The sequence below is a fragment of the Carcharhinus amblyrhynchos genome, chromosome 14 (assembly GCF_965287045.1).
Source record: "Carcharhinus amblyrhynchos chromosome 14, sCarAmb.v2.hapA, whole genome shotgun sequence".
Lineage (NCBI taxonomy): Eukaryota > Metazoa > Chordata > Chondrichthyes > Carcharhiniformes > Carcharhinidae > Carcharhinus > Carcharhinus amblyrhynchos.
This window is the reverse complement of record NC_137337.1, coordinates 56,854,747-56,871,154: the sequence shown is the minus strand read 5'-3', so window position 1 is coordinate 56,871,154 and position 16,408 is coordinate 56,854,747. Positions and strand designations below refer to the sequence as shown.

The 16,408-nt window shown below is 41.7% G+C and overlaps 1 protein-coding gene and 1 non-coding gene across 10 annotated transcripts in view; both read left to right on the top strand.

Annotated features, from left to right (window-relative positions):
• numb (NUMB endocytic adaptor protein) overlaps positions 1-16,408 on the top strand; it is a 208,858-nt gene that overhangs the window by 49,961 nt on the left and 142,489 nt on the right. The gene's annotated exons all lie outside the window — the stretch shown is intronic.
• On the top strand, positions 3,131-3,232 carry LOC145352858 (U6 spliceosomal RNA). Its single transcript, XR_013888618.1, has one exon. It is a non-coding gene; the product is annotated as a U6 spliceosomal RNA (small nuclear RNA).

Here is a 16,408-nt window from a genome sequence, read left to right as displayed (position 1 = left end):
AGTGTTCTATGTTCTATGTTTAAAGTGGCAAAGACAAAAGGTTAGTCCTAAAAAAAAGTCATCCTGTGGAATTATGTTTCTACTCTCACCTTCAGTAACAACCTCAGTGGCTTAAGTTTTTACACAGAGGATGGTCGGTGCCTAGAACTTGCTGTTGGGGGAGGTAGTGGAAGCATAAACTATAGTGACTTTTGAGGGGTGTCTGAACAAATACATGAATAGGATGGGAAAGGAGGGATATGGTTCCCAGAAGGGTAGGGGATTTTAGTTCAGTTGGGCAGCATGATTGGTGCAGGCTTGGAGGTCGAAGGGCCTTTTCCTGTGCTGTAATTTTCTTTGTTCTTTGTACTACGTTAGACTTAATATTTCAGTTGTGTACTTAGTTCATCAACGAGTGCAGTGATAGTCAAAGACATGCAAATCTGTCTCAACCAAGCGTGGAAGTCTGGTAATGCATAACAATTTTGACCCATATACTTATTTATGGAAAAAATCAAATCGCCAGTTGAAGCTTCAACTCATGATTAGAAGTTTGATCTGCAATCACAGAAGTTTGAATCTCCTGTAAGTGACAGTTCTGTAATGGAATGCGGCATTTGTTCCATTAACATCTCTGTCATGTTGCAGGTACAAGTTTCGAGATTAGCTGAATGGCTTCTGAGGTCAAAATTGAACCTATTCCAGTTTCAGTCTGAGTACACTGTGTTATACATAATCCTGAATTAAAATGCTGGCATTGATGTTGCAAGCCAGTACTTGGATGAGAAATAATAAGCTTCTTGTCCCAACATTTTCTTTGCTTACTTCCAACCAGTTAATAGGTGCTTATTTAGATCCCAGCCTTTTGTTGATGCCAAGGTGCTGCTATAAACTGAAGAATTATTGGGGAAATATGGATTATTGCCATTCATTTTCCTTTATTTCTCACCTCCGTGAAGTCCTTGTTATCTGAAGGATTAAGTCCAATTTGGGAGCAGTACAAGTGCTTTGTCATAATTTTCTCCCTCCAGTTCCAAACCATTCTCTTCAATGTACTAACTCATGCTGTGATAATCTTTTACAAGTGCCAGGTACTATTTAGTATCTCACCTGGGTACCCATTGTTCATATAAACCTAGACAATGAGTGTCACCATTTGTCTAGTTTGAACCTGATTCTGACATACTTGTACATGCAATTTTCTAGCAAATTTGGATAATGATCAGGATAGAAACCCCAGGTAGAATCTTTTTCTTTCGTTGGCTTTCCACAAACAACAAGACTACGCTGAGCTTGAATCTGAAATGACAGTCCAAGCTCTTGTCACTAAATAATGTGAAAATTATGCAGCAGATACTTGGGGCATTACTGTGAAAGTAGGTTTGCTGCATCAGTCGCATGGATTTATTTTGAATTTTGTGGAGTCATGAAAAATTACAGCTAATTTTTGTCAGTATTTTTCCTAATTACATTCTCTGGCTTTCTCCCTCAAACTTAGTGTTTAATATACCATTTTTAGATGGGCTGAAACTGTTTCCACTTGAGAGCAAGGGGGAACAAATTTGAAATAATCAGCAAAGGAAGCTTGTTGTCCGCCTTGTTGTCCAACGAGGGGCATACATGCGATGGGTCGTACAAGGGCTGCTCTTGGATGTTTGAGAATAGCCTGGTGCTTCATGTTGTTAGTGTGTGCTTAAACTGGTGTTGTCAGACTTTTTACTTTGTTTACGCCAGTCCAACACCGGCATACCCACATCATGCTTAAACTGGACCAGATGCTGGGCAACATGACAGCTCAGTGACTATCACTGTTTGCTGTGCAGACACATGGATTTGAGCCAGTGTCTGTGGGAGTTTGCGCATTCTCCCCGTGCTTGCGTGGGTTTTTTCCGGGTGCTCCGGTTTCTTTCCACACCCCAAAGACGTGCTATTACGCTGATTTGGAGGTAATAAATTGTCCCTAGATTAGTTTCCCTCAATGTGGAATGCCATAAGCACAGATAAAGGTCTTGGGTGGAGGGGGACTGGTAATGTTAAAATGGCGGCGCGGGCTCATTGGGCCGAAGGGCCTGTTTCCTAGGCTGTTTTTGTTCTTTGAAGCAAAAACAATATGAGAAAAAGTGAATGGTTCAGGACTGGAGTGCGCTGCCTGAGAGTGCGATGGAGGCAGGTTCAATCGAGGCATTCAAAAGGAAATTAACCTGTATGCAAAAGGGAAGAACTTACAGGGTTATGGGGGAAGGTGGGTGTGTTGCCACAGCGAGAAAATAGCACTAAGTGAATTGTTCTTTCAGAGAGCCAGTGCAGACACAGTGGGCTGAATAACCTCCTCTGCGCTGTAATGATTCTGTCCAAAGGGTGTAAAATGTCAATTTGCCAGCAAAACTGAAACCGAATGGATTAAAAGTGAAAATGGTAAATGGATTGAAAGCTGACTGACAGCAAACCAAGAGTACTGGTAAATTAGTTGTTTTTCTGACCAAAGCAAGGTATAGAGTGTATTTCCCTGCATATGTCTATTGCTTTTCTTGATTATTATTGAATATAACTTGATTATAACTTGGATGCACATGGCACAATTTCAAATTTGTAATATCTAACTGTTGTGCATATTTTAAGAGGATATAGACAATCTAATGGATTGAATGAGCCCATGGCAGATTAAGTCAGCCAAGTGTGAAGTGATAAATTTTGTTCAGAAGCATGGGGAGAGGTAATATACATAATAAGATGTAATTTTAAAAGTGTGCAGGACAGGGGGGTGTACGCACATATGGCAGACCAGGTTAAGAAAGTGGTCCTACAGTAGAAAAGCAAGGCAGTTACATTGCACCTTTTATGAAGCTTTTCTTGGCTTCACTGGAATATTGAATATTGTATCCAAATTTGAGCATTGCACTTAAGAAAGCACGTGGATGATTTAGAGAAGTTACAGAAATTATTTCCAAGAATGGTTCCAGGGATGAAAAATTTGGGTTATTTTTCTTTAGAGAAGAGCAGATTGAGAGGAAAATTAATAGAAGTGTTCAAAATCATGCAAAACCTATACAGAGTAGATGGAGAGAAACCGGTCCCATTGGCAGAAGTGTAGAGGACACAAATTTAAGGTGATTGATAAAATAACTAATGGTGAATGAGGAAAAGCTTTGATGTAGCGAGTGGCACATGTACTAAAATTGGAATGGTACAGAGAAGATTAGCATGGTCCCTGCACAAGGATGACTTGCAAATTTGCAAGTGGTTAGGATTTGAAATGCCTGAAAGGATCGCAGAGACAGATTCAATTGTGGCTTTAAAAAGGGAGTTGGATAGCATGTAAAGGAAAACAATTTGCAGGGTTACAGGGAATATATAAATTGCATTTGCAAAGAGCTGACACTGGCTTGGTGGAGCAAATCGTCTTCTGTACTGTAACTCTTCTGTGATTCTTGTCCACTCACTTGACCTGAACCTATCCCTATGTGTCTTCTGCAGTCTCCTTGCAGTTTGCTTTCCCACCTAACTTTCTATATGATATATTATATTTGCCTCCTCATCAAAATCATTGTAAAGTCACTGAGACCAAGTACCAATCTTTTCATTTCTGCCTGCCGACCCACAAGTTATTCTTTTAGTTTTGATTTCTGTCTGTTAAACAATTCTCAACCCATGCTAATATTTTACCTCCAATCTCAGTAGTCATAATTGTGAGTAATAACCTTTTGTATGACACTTTTTCAAATGTTTTTGAAAGTGCAATATTTGTTGGTTCTCCCTTATCTACCAATCCAGCACAGTTCCTGGCATGTGCACATGCTCATGTGATGTATGAAAACCTGAGACTTTTCTGCTGCTTGAATAAGATTAATTGGGCTTTTTTGAATTGGCAAGCTCAGCCAACAATTGTGAACCCCAAGTGCGCAGTCTTAGGAGATTTATTTTTGTTGTTGTTGCAGTGGTTATGTGGATCCCTTGATTGATTGTCTGGCATACAGGAAAGCAGCTAAAATTGGATTTTGCCAGTATTGGGTATTTACATTTAAAGTACCTTTAAAACTGGTACTGCATTCAAGATGTGCCAAAGTTTGCTTCAATTTGGTACAGCCCTCTGAATTTGTGCATTTATTCAAACCGTGGAAATGGATGGTTTAATGCACCGGTGCTATAAATTCAGAACAAAATCAGTTTTTTAACAATCTAGCACTATTTCTCTTCTCCAATCCTTCAGCATTGCAGAAGCTAGAGAACGAGAGAAAAGCATTTAACCCTTTGAAATGTATTCTTCTGCAAATTACTCTCTTGGCAGCATGCAGTCTGAAAATGATATTTTGTGCTGGAATGCATTTGCACAATTAATTGTGACAATGCTGTCCATCCTTTTGCCACATGTTAAAGTTGTATGTCAGCATTTCATTAATTATTTTGCAATCTGAAATTGGTCGCTTTCGGCAAACTGTAAAAATAAGTTCTGATTCAGTAAGTTTATACAAAACTTAAGGATGAGATTGGGGTGAAGACCTGGGGAGAGTTTTTTGCATTTATATGGACAATTAACATTAGTGAAGTGTCATTTACTACTTGAGGTATTGCAGCATTACACTGAATACACTAGTCATTAAAAATATTAAGCTATCATTATAAAAGGTGAGGTATGTAACAGTAATGAACCCTGTCCTCCGTATCATCATGTTTTATCTGAAATTTGTTATAAGATTGTTGTCTTGTAATGCATGGAATCAAAATAGCTATTCAGTAACTATTGTCGTGGATATTTCATTATTTAAGCATTATTTCAGTGTTTTGAAGTTGATGGTTCGTTACATTTTGGCATTGAGGTTTTACTTTTGGAGAAAATGTTGTGCTTGGCAATTTTTAATGGGCCATAATCTCAAGTAGTTGAAGAAAATTATATATTGTTGGGTGAGATGAAGTAGAGTGGGAGGAGGCTCGTGTGGAAGATTAAAAACAGCAGCAACATGAGGATATAATTGCTTGTTTCTGTATTACAACTTCTATGTAAAAATTGCTAAGGTTGCACTTGCAGGTTTGCTCTCGATTGGTATGTCATGTGTTATGACTGCTTGTGGCTTCTGTAGATCTGTAGATGGTTTTCACATTCCTCGCCACTGGGCTGTGGAAGAACAGCATCATGCGTACAGAATGCGATTGAGTGCTTGCTTTATTGTTGCAGCAGTGCTATTCATGGTGGAAGTGTTATACTCCAGATGCTTCTGGTACACAACTACAGTATTGTGATGGTGACTTGGCTGCTGATTAAGTTTTATATTATGCTTCTTGAGTGCTGTTGGAGAGAGAATTGTATCACGTTCTTAACCTACGCTGTGTGGGGAGTGAGGTTTTGGGAAGTTGGGAAGTGAACCCACTCAACTGCAAAATACCCAGCCTCTGCTTCAATAACCATGGCCTCTATTGTAGTGGGTCAAGTTGAGTTTCTGGTCAACATCGAGCTCCCAGAGCATTGACAGTGCAGGATTTGGCAATGGTAATGCCACTTAATATGGATGGAAGGTGGTGAGATCTTGTTGAAGATAATGATTGCCTGGCACTTGGCATAAATATTACCTACTAGTTGCTACCTAGTCTATTGTTACACTCATGCTCCTTGTGGACATGGACTGCTTGATCATTTGAGGAATTACAAATGGAGCTTAACACTGCATTTATTACCAAACACTCCACCTCTGACTCTGATTTGGAGGGAAGGTCATTGAAGCAGCTGAAGACGGTTTGACTTAGTTCCCATTTCCCTGACTAACTCCAGCAATGTCCTGGGACTGAGAAGACTGATCTTTGAGAACCATAACTATCTCCTCTCTCATATCCCAGCCAATAGAGAATTTTCATTTGATTCCTTTTGACTTTCGTGTCACTAAAAGAAGAAAAGGATATTAAGCTTCTCATAATGTCTCAAAGCGCCTTCAGAACAATGGAGTAGAATCTTGTTGGTTTGGCAGCGCCAATGAAAAGCTTCAATGGGTCTCTTTTTCAGAAATGAAGTAATTTTTGTAATACAGGAAATATGGCATTGATTTGCACAGCAAGATCCCACACAGCTATTTGACAATTGTCACTTGATTTTGTTTTAGTGCTATTCATTAAGGGATAAATTTTGGCTGGAACACTGAACTGTTTCTTTGCTGAAGATGTGGAAAGCAATTGTTGCATTGGATTGCCAACTGCAGTGTTACTGGAGGTTAGATCACGTGATATTTATTAACATGTGCTCCAGAACCTCCCACCGATCTAACTAAGGTGATCTTAGCTAGATCTGTGATGCCACAACACTGACATTTAAATGACATTGGAAAGATTGGGTCTCCTTGGTACGACAGTTTATTAAATGCTATTTTGTAATTCTTTCTGGAATTCAGTTGCTCTGTCGAAGTCTAAACCAAGGTGAAATCTGGAACTGAATGGTCCTCAAACTGAGTGTCGTGAAACAGGTTATTGATATGTAAATACAATTTGATGCAATGTTGATGATCATCAGCGTGGAAAGGCTAATGGGATGATAATTGGCAGGAGTGGATTTGTTTTGCTTTTTATCATGGACAGTTCATGACTGTACACTTGGACCTCCAAGCAGCATCATGAAAGTGTTGTATCTAGGAATATCTTGGCTAGTTCTGGCCCATAGGTCACAAATGTGACGAAACACCATTGGATGCAATATAAAGGAATACATCCAACCAGATTTGCAATACAACGTAAATGTGGTCTTCTGCAACTTTATAAAAAGAGAAGTTATGTAGATATATGGCAATGATATCACCACTTGATCTTCCTCCCACCTGCTTAAAAAGAAGTTTTTATAAGAACATAACATAAGAAATAGGAGCAGGAGTAGGCCATCTGGCCCTTCGAGCCTGCCCCGCCATTCAATAAGATCATGGCTGATCTGTCGTGGCTCAGTTCCACTTTCCCGCCCTCTCCCCATAACCCTTAATCCCCTCTCTTATCAAAAACCCATCAACCCGCTTCTTAAAAATATTTAGCGAGGCAGCCTCCACCACTTCAACGGGCAGAGAATTCCAGAGATTCACCACCCTTTGAGTGAAGAAGTTCCTCCTCAACTCCGTTCTGAACTGCCTCCCCTTTATCTTGAGGCTGTGCCCCCTAGTCCTACTGTCTTTTTTGAGCGGGAAGAGTCTTTCCACCTCTATCCTATCCATCCCATTCATCATCTTATACGTCTCAATGAGATCTCCCCTCATTCTTTTATCAAGCCATCTTACCTTTTGTTCTAGTTACCATCCTGTTACGATACTTTCCAGTACATGGCATCTTTTGTTGCATATAATGGCACTAGGAAAGGATATCAAATCATAATACTTCGGCATAGTAAGTAGCTCTGTTTGGCCTGTGCCAGCTTTTTGAATGAACCACCCATTTATTCACACTCCCCCGCCCTTTCCTCATGCCCTGCAAATTTTCTTTTTCAAGTATTTATCCAGTTCGTCTCTGAATGTCACTATTGAATCTGTTTCTACCAGCTTTTCAGATTGCATTCCAGATCATTGTAACTCAATGTTTTTAAAAACAAAAATTTCACATTTTTGTCTCTGGTTCTTTTCTGTCATTGCTAAAAAAATGCGCATCCCATGTTTTCTTTTTAATGCCCCGTACTTGTTCTCTCACCGTGGTTTGAAGATTTTGCAGGAACACTGCAAAATATGTACTTTTGTCTCTCAACCAATGGATGGCACAAGCCAAAATTAGATCTGATCACAGAATACGTACAGTGCAGAAGGAAACCATTCAGCCCATCGAGCCTGCACTGACGACAATCTCACCCACACCTATCCCCATAACCTAGTGTTTACCCTGCTAATTTCCCTGACATTAACGGTTAATTTAACATTGCCAATTAACCTAATCCACACATCTTTGATGTCTGCCAATTAATACCTGGAAACACATCTGTCTACATTTCCCTCTGCCTCGGAAAAGCAGCCAGCATAATCAAAGATAAAAGCAAATTATTGCGGATGCTGAAATCTGAAACCAAAAGAGAAAATGTTGGAAAATCTCAGCAGGTCTGGCAGCATTTGTAAAGAGAGAAAAGAGCTGATGTTTCAAGTCCAGATGACCCTTTGTCAAAGCTCAAAGGCAAAGAAAATGGGAGATATTTATACCGTAGGGTGAGGGATTGAAAGATCAGTCATAGCCACAGAAACCAGAAGAAAAGGCTGCTAACAGTGGTCCATAGAGAGAATAAAAGATGTGAATGGTCAAATGGCAGAGAAGCTAAAATCAGAGGGTAAGCTATGACAGATGAAGATGGGGGGGGGGGGGGTTAAAATTAAGATAAAGAGGGATAAAATAGGGGCAAAGAGTGGGAGGAGAAAATAAAAATGAAAAAAGACAATAAAGAAATAAAAGAGAACAAGTTAAAAATTAAATGAACTGAAAACAAATGGGTTAAGGTGGGAAAGAGCTAATTATCTGGTGTTGTTGAATTCGATGTTAAGACTGGAAGGCTGTAATGTGCCCAGCCAGAAGAAGCGATGCTGTTCCTTCAGTTTTCTTTGAGTTTTACTAGAACATTGCAGCAGGCCAAGGACAGACATGTGGGCATAGGAGCAGGATCACGTGTTAAAATGGCAAGCAACGGGAAGGTCAGGGCCCTGATTTGAGCACTTTCGGTCTGTGCGCAGCAAAGTAATCACCCAGTCTACGTTTGGTCTCATTGGGAGCAGCAAATGCAATAGACCAAATTGAAAGAGATGCAAGTGAAATGCTACTTAACCTGGAATGAGTGTTTTGGACCTTGAATAGTAAGCATGGAAGAGATAAAGGGGCAGGTGTTACACCTTCTGCGATTGCATGGGAAGGTGCCATGAGTGACAGAGAGGTGTTGGGTATAGTGGAGGAGTGGACCAAGTTATCCTGGAGGGAACAGTCTCTGCAGAATGCTGACAGAGGGAGTGAAGGAAAGATGTGTTTGGTGGAGGTATCACACTGGAGTTGGTGAAAATGGTGGAGGATTATGCTTTGCACGCGGAGGTTGGTGGGGTGAAATGTGAGAACAAGAGGGCTCTATCTTTGTTCTGGGAGGGAGAGGAGGGGGTAAGGGTCATCAAGTGGGAGATGGATCGCACGCTTTTGGTGACAAACCATGGTTGAGGAAGAAGGAGCACATATTAGAAGCACCACTTTGGAAAGTGGCATTATTGGAACAAATGCGACAGAGGCAAAGGAGCTGAGAGAAAGGGATGGAGTCCTTACAGGATGTAGGGTGTGAAGAGCTGTAGTCCAGATAGCTGTGGGAGTCAGTGGGCTTGTAATGGATATTGGTAGATAATCTATTGCCGGAAATGGGGTCAGAAAGGTCAAGGAAGGGAAGTGTTTGAGATAGACCACGTGAAGTTGATGGAGGGGTGGAATCCGGAAGCGAAGTTGTTAAGTTTTTCCAGGTCCAGCGAGAGTGTGAAGCAGCACCAAAATAGTCATCAATGTACTGGTAAAGAAGTTGTGGGAGGGGACCTGGGTAGGCCTGGAACAAGAAATGTTCCACATATCCCATAAAAAGACAAGCATAGCTGGGACCCATGTGGGTACCCATTGCTACACCTTTGATCTGGAGAAAGTGGGACTCCGTGCACCCCGGACGTATACTCCCTTCCATCTTCTTCCATTGGGGGAAAAAAATACAAAAGTCGAAGGTCACGTACTAACTGACTTGAGAACAACTTCTTCCCTGCTGCCATCAGTTTTTTTGAATGGACCTGCCTTACATTAAGTTCATCTTTCTCTACATCCTATGACTAGAACTACATTCTGTACCCTTTCTTTTCCTTCTCTATGAATGGTATGCTTTATACAGCATGCGAGAAACAATACTTGTTACTGTATACTAATACATGTGACAATAAATCAAATCAAAACTTTATGGCAGTTGTCTGAAAATTAGTTCTTTAGGGATGAGTCCTTCTCATTACTGGTAGATGAGCTTATAATTGCTCAGAGAATCGATTTGAAAGTTGTGTGGCTTCAGGTGAAAGATATTTATTTGACGTTACTGCTTGACCTATTAAAGTAGCTTTTATTTTATGTAAATTGTGACTAGTTTTGAGGCTTACAGTCTGCACATGAATAAATGTGCAAGTATCAATGTAGCAAACATCACAATTGCTGGATAGCTCTCTGGATTTTAAAATTAGGTGCTGATTTATTGACTCCAATATTAACCAATCTCTTAAGAGTCACCCAATACCAGCATCTTACCATAAATAAAAGAAAATTACTGCGGATGCTGGAATCTGAAACTAAATAAGAAGGTGCTGGAAAATCTCAGCAGGTCTCAGAGCACCTGCAAGGAGAGAAGGGCAGGTATTTCGAGTCCGGGTGATCCTTTGTCAAAGCTGCAAACCAGCTTTAACAAAGGGTCGGCTGGACTCGAAATTTCATTTCTTTTCTTTCACAGAAATCGTAGAAACCTGACAGTGCAGAAAGAGACCATTCAGCCCATCGAGTCTGCACCGACCACAACCCCTACAGGATTGAGCCACACAGGCTCTACCCCCATATCCCTACACATTCACCCGCCAATCCCTCTAACCTACGCATCTCCGGTCACTAAGGGGCAATTTTTAGCATGGCCAATCAACCTAACCTGCACATCTTTGGACTGTGGGAGGAAACCGGAGCACCCAGAGGAAACCCACGCAGACACGAGGAGAATGTGCAAACTCCGCACAGACAGTGACCCAAGCCGGGAATCGAACCCAGGTTCCTGGAGCTATGAAGCAGCAGTGCTAACCACTGTGCTACCGTGCTGCCCAAATGCTTAGCATTTCCTTACAAATGCTGCCAGATCTCCTGAGATTTTCCAGTATTTTCTCTTTTGGTTCCAGCTTCTTACCAGATCAGTGATGACAAGCTAACATCTGTGGCATATTCAGAAAGAGAGATAAAAGTCTGCCAGACTACAAACTGGTATCTCTTCCCAGCGCCATTGTCAAATTACTTGAACATATTGTTCACCCACATGTCATGGAGCACTTTGAAGCTTACAATATCCTGGTAGATAGCATGGTTTTTGGTCAAAAAGATCCAGTGGAACACAGTTTTACAGACCTCCAGTTAACATCCAAAGTGTAGTAACTTTGAAGGCAAATATTTGTGACTACAAGCAATAATTGATTTATTACTCTCTCCTCCCAGTCCCAGGATTTGCGCCCTTGCTCCCAATTTTCTCGGTTTCCCATGTGATTGGGCTTAGCCAATTACACGACCTTCAAAGGATTGCCCCCTTAAAGAGGCCATGTTACATACAAAGCTCTTGGAGCTCTGAGTTAAACTTTTAATGTTTAAAAAAAAATTCAGTTATAATTTACCAGTGCTTGTTTTGTCCAATCCTGGAGTTCGCAAGTTGTGTGGGATCTTTATATGGCGAGAGATATAAAAAAAAATTGGAACAATTTCAAGATGTGCACAATGCTGCACAAATCAGGGACACATCCTTGATCAAAGGTTTGGAATGAGAATCACCAGAAAGGAAGGAGAAAAATAACTGACATGTCCTATAAGATATGGAATGGACTGGTGAAAGTGGCAGAAACATAAACCTGATGCTTTCTGGTAATGACAAAATGTAAACCATCCAAAACACAAACACCATATGTTTCCAAGACTGTATTAACAATCTTTCTTCTGAGTAATAATCCCACAGTGGAACAAGCTACCAAAGGAAATGGTTACAGCCCCATCACTTGAAATTTACAAGACCCATCTTTAGAATATTCCCATTATAAGTTTTCATTATCAGGACTGCCATGTTAACGTGCCTGAATTTTATCCATGTAAATATTGGCAGAATAAGGATTTTGATTAATGATACTGACACAACTAAGTACAAAATAAATCGAATGAAATGGTTGTTTTATTTTGCTTCCCCAAAGACACTTGCACAATGTTTTGGCCCTGCTAATATAATAGTGTGAATATTGCGAATGCACTTTGGCTGACAGTAAGCTGAATAGTTGCAAGTATTTAGGTATCAGCTAATGAAGCAGATTTGCTGTTGTTGTCGATATGTGCATTCCTCTATCACCTGTAAAACATTCTGCACATTCAGTTGCTTTGAATTAAGTCTGACCGCTTCTGAACTTTCTTGGAATGTAAACAGATTGGCTTCTGCACTGGCCGTAGCATCACCAGGTACTATAATAGAAATAGTTTTCATGGTGTTAAAACTTTGCACTATGTATAGCTTCAGCCTGAAGACAGCCAGTCTTACTGCTTGTGATCACTTGGCTGCTTGAGAGACTTGTTAACATTGTTTAATGTTTTGTTGTTCAGGTCAAAATGACCCAAGCTGAGTGTAAAATCTCAGTTGGAGAGTTCGCTTGATTCTGCTTATGCTTTAGAACGACTTACCTGATTTTTTTTTTAAAACAAAAATCTTTTGCTTAGCAGGTACTTTCACAGAATTATAAAATCTCTACAGTGCAGAAGGAGACTATTTGACCTGTTGAGCCTGCACCAACAAGAATCCCACCCAGGCCCTGTCCTCATAACCCATTGTATTTTCCCTGCTAGTTCCCCTAACTGAGTTAAGGAGCAATTTAGCATGGCCAGTCAACCTAACCTGCACAGGTTTGTACTGTGGGAAGAAACTGGAGCACCTGGAGGAAGCCCACACAGACAGGAGGAGAATGTGCAAACTCCACAAGTGATCCAAGGCCAAAGCTGAATCCGGATCCTTGGCGCTGAGCAGCAGTAATGCTAACCACAGTGTGTTTGGATATAGAGCAACTACAGCAATATTATATTTAAGAATATTACTGCACTATTTATGCTTAGCACAATCTAGTTATGAAGTAAATTTACCCACACCATAGTGGTGTAATCTAATGGTGAGCAATCACTATTACAAGAAGGACATTAGAACAGTAATAGGCAGCCTAGGTTAGTGAGTGGACCGCCTTCATCCCAGTGGGCTGCAAGGTTGAAATCGGGCTTGTTCAATAACACTGATCTCACAAGTAAGATTAAATACATTTAATGTGCACTGAATACTTCATAAATTATAAAAGTGCTTAATGATTTATATTTTAATAGAACTATCATCAACTTAGAACATTACAGCGCAGTACAGGCCCTTCGGCCCTCGATGTTGCGCCGACCAGTGGAACCAATCTAATGACCCTCTAACCTAAATTATTCCAATGTTATCTATATGCCTATCCACTGACCATTTGAACGCCCTTAAAGTTGGTGAGTCCACAACTGCTGCAGGCAGGGCATTCCATGACCTTACTACCCTCTGAGTAAAGAACCTACCTCTGACATCCGTCCTATAATTACCACCCCTTAATTTAAAGCTATGTCCCCTTGTGTTAGCCATCACCATCCGAGGTAAAAGGCTTTCACTGTCCACCCTATCCAATCCTTTGATCATCTTGTATGCCTCAATCAGGTCACCTTGCAACCTTCTGAGAAGACTTTGGCTGATAGGATTAAGGAGAATCCTAAGGCGTTCTATAGGTATGTCAAGAACAGAAGGTTGGTCAGGGCAAGATTAGGGCCAGTTACAGACAGCAGGGGGAAGTTGTGTGTGGAACTGGAGGAGATTGGAGAAGTATTGAACCAATATTTCTCTTCGGTGTTCACGCAGGGGGACATGAATATAGCTGAGGAGGACATTGGGTTGCAGGGGTGTAAAATAGACAGTATTACGGTTGATAAAGAGGATGTGCTGGAAATTCTTGAGGGGCTGAAAATAGATAAGTCCCCTGGTCCGGATGGGATCTACCCTAGGATTCTCTGGGAGGCTAGAGAGGTGATTGCAGAGCCTCTGGCTCAGATCTTCAGGTCGTCATTGGTCTCTGGTGTAGTCCCGGAGGATTGGAGGATAGCGAATGTTGTCCCATTGTTTAAGAAGGGGAACAGAGACTTTGCCGGGAATTATAGACCGGTGAGTCTTACTTCTGTTGTGGGCAAGGTTTTAGAAAAAATTATTAGGGATAGGATTTATAGTTATTTGGAGTGTAATGAATTGATTAGAAATAGTCAGCATGGTTTTGTAGCGGGTAGGTCGTGCCTTACTAACCTTATTGAGTTTTTTGAGAAGGTGACCAAAGAGGTGGATGGGGGCAAGGCAGTTGACGTGGTATACATGGATTTTAGTAAGGCGTTCGATAAGGTTCACCATGGTAGGCTTCTGCAGAAAATGCAGATGTATGGGATTGTGGGTAATCTAGGAAGTTGGATCAGGAATTGGCTATCAGATAGGAGACAGAGGGTGGTGGTGGATGGTAAATATTCATCATGGAGTGCAGTTACGAGTGGTGTGCCTCAGGGATCTGTTTTGGGGCCACTGTTGTTTGTAATTTTTATTAATGATCTGGATGAGAGTATAGTTGGGTGGATTAGTAAATTTGCTGATGACACCAAAGTTGGAGGTGTGGTAGATTGTGAGGAAGGGTGTCATAGTCTGCAGGGAGACTTAGATAGGTTGCAGAGCTGGGCCGAGAGGTGGCGGATGGAATTTAATGCGGAGAAGTGTGAGGTAATTCACTTTGGTAGGAGCAACAGATGTGTCGAGTATAGGGCTAACGGGAGGACTTTGAATAGTGTGGATGAACAGAGGGATCTAGGTGTGTGTGTACATAGATCCCTGAAAGTTGGGAATCAAGTAGATAAGGTTGTCAAGAAGGCGTACGGTGTCTTGGCGTTTATTGGTAGGGGGATTGAATTTAGGAGTCGCAGTGTAATGTTGCAACTGTACACTACTCTGGTGCGGCCGCACTTGGAGTACTGTGTGCAGTTCTGGTCCCCGCATTACAAGAAGGATGTGGAGGCGTTGGAGAGGGTGCAGAGGAGGTTTACTAGGATGTTGCCTGGTATGGTGGGGAGGTCCTATGAGGAGAGACTGAGGGATCTAGGGTTGTTTTCGTTGGAAAGAAGGCGGCTAAGAGGGGATCTTATTGAAACATATAAGATGATTAGAGGTTTAGATAGGGTGGATAGTGATAGCCTTTTTCCTCGGATGGAGAAAGCTAGCACGAGGGGGCATGGCTTTAAATTAAGGGGGGGATGTCAGGGGTAGGTTCTTTACCCAGCGGGTGGTGAGGGATTGGAATGCCCTGCCTGCTGCAGTTGTAAATGCGTCTAGTTTGGGGGCGTTTAAGAGATCTCTGGATAGGTTTATGGACGAAAAGGGATTGGTATAGGCTAGTGGGTCATTGTTTTTGTAACTGGTCGGCGCAACATCGTGGGCCGAAGGGCCTGTTCTGCGCTGTAATGTTCTATGTTCTATGTTCTATGTTCTTCTCTCCAATGAAAATAACCTCAAGTCCCTCAGCCTTTCCTCATAAGACCTTCCCACTATACCAGGCAACATCCTGGTAAACCTTCTCTGCACCCTTTCCAATGCCTCCACATCTTTCTTACAATGCGGCAACCAGAACTGTATGCAATACTCCAAGTGCGGCCGCACCAGAGTTTTGTACAGTTGTAACATGACCTCACGGCTCCGAAATTCAATCCCTCTACCAGTAAAGGCTAACACATCGTACGCCTCCTTAACCTTATCAACCTGGGTGCCAACTTTCAGGGAGCTAGGCACATGTACCCTGAGATCTCTCTGCTCATCAACACTACTAAGAGTCCTTCCATTAGCCCTAATTCTGTACTCCTGTTACTCTTACCAAAGTGAATCACCTCACACTTTTCCGTATTAAACTCCATCTGCCACCTCTTGGCCCAGCTCTGCAGCTCATCTATGTCCCTCTGCAAACTGTAACATCCATCCTCACTGTCTACAACTCCTCCAACTTTGGTGTCATCAGCAAATTTACTAATCCTTCCTAATACAGCTTCATCTAGGTCATTTTATAAGAATGACAAACAGCAGTGGCCCCAAAACACATCCTTGAGGTACACCACTTGTAACTTCAAATGGTAAAAACAAAAATATGCAGAGGGAATGCACGGCTCCCTGTCAATGTTGTGTGCAATCATTACATACCTCATTTGCTTGCCCTTGCCTTTGCCTTACATGCATATCACTTCAGTCATACTGATAGGAAAAAGTACTTGGATGTGGCTTTGTGGCACAGTGGTTAGTGCTGCTGACTATAGCCTTGGGTGGTTGTCCGTGGAGTTTGATGTTCTCCCTATGTCTGCATGGGATTCCTCTGGGTGCTCCAATTTATTCCCACAGTTCAAAGATGTGTGGGTTAGGTGGATTAGCCACGATAAAAGGGTGAGGTTGTTGGTGCAAACTCGATGGCCAAATGGCCTCCTCCTTCACTTTAGGGATTAGGGATTCTTTGAATTTTAAATTGACGTAATGTGGCAAACTTGTGCCTGGGCATTGGTCAACAAATGCCTCGTGTGCCGCGCTCAGAACGCATTTTGCCTGCATGTGTTCCCCGGGCCTCAGGTTGCCCACCACTGCATCAGAATGATGGAAAAAGTA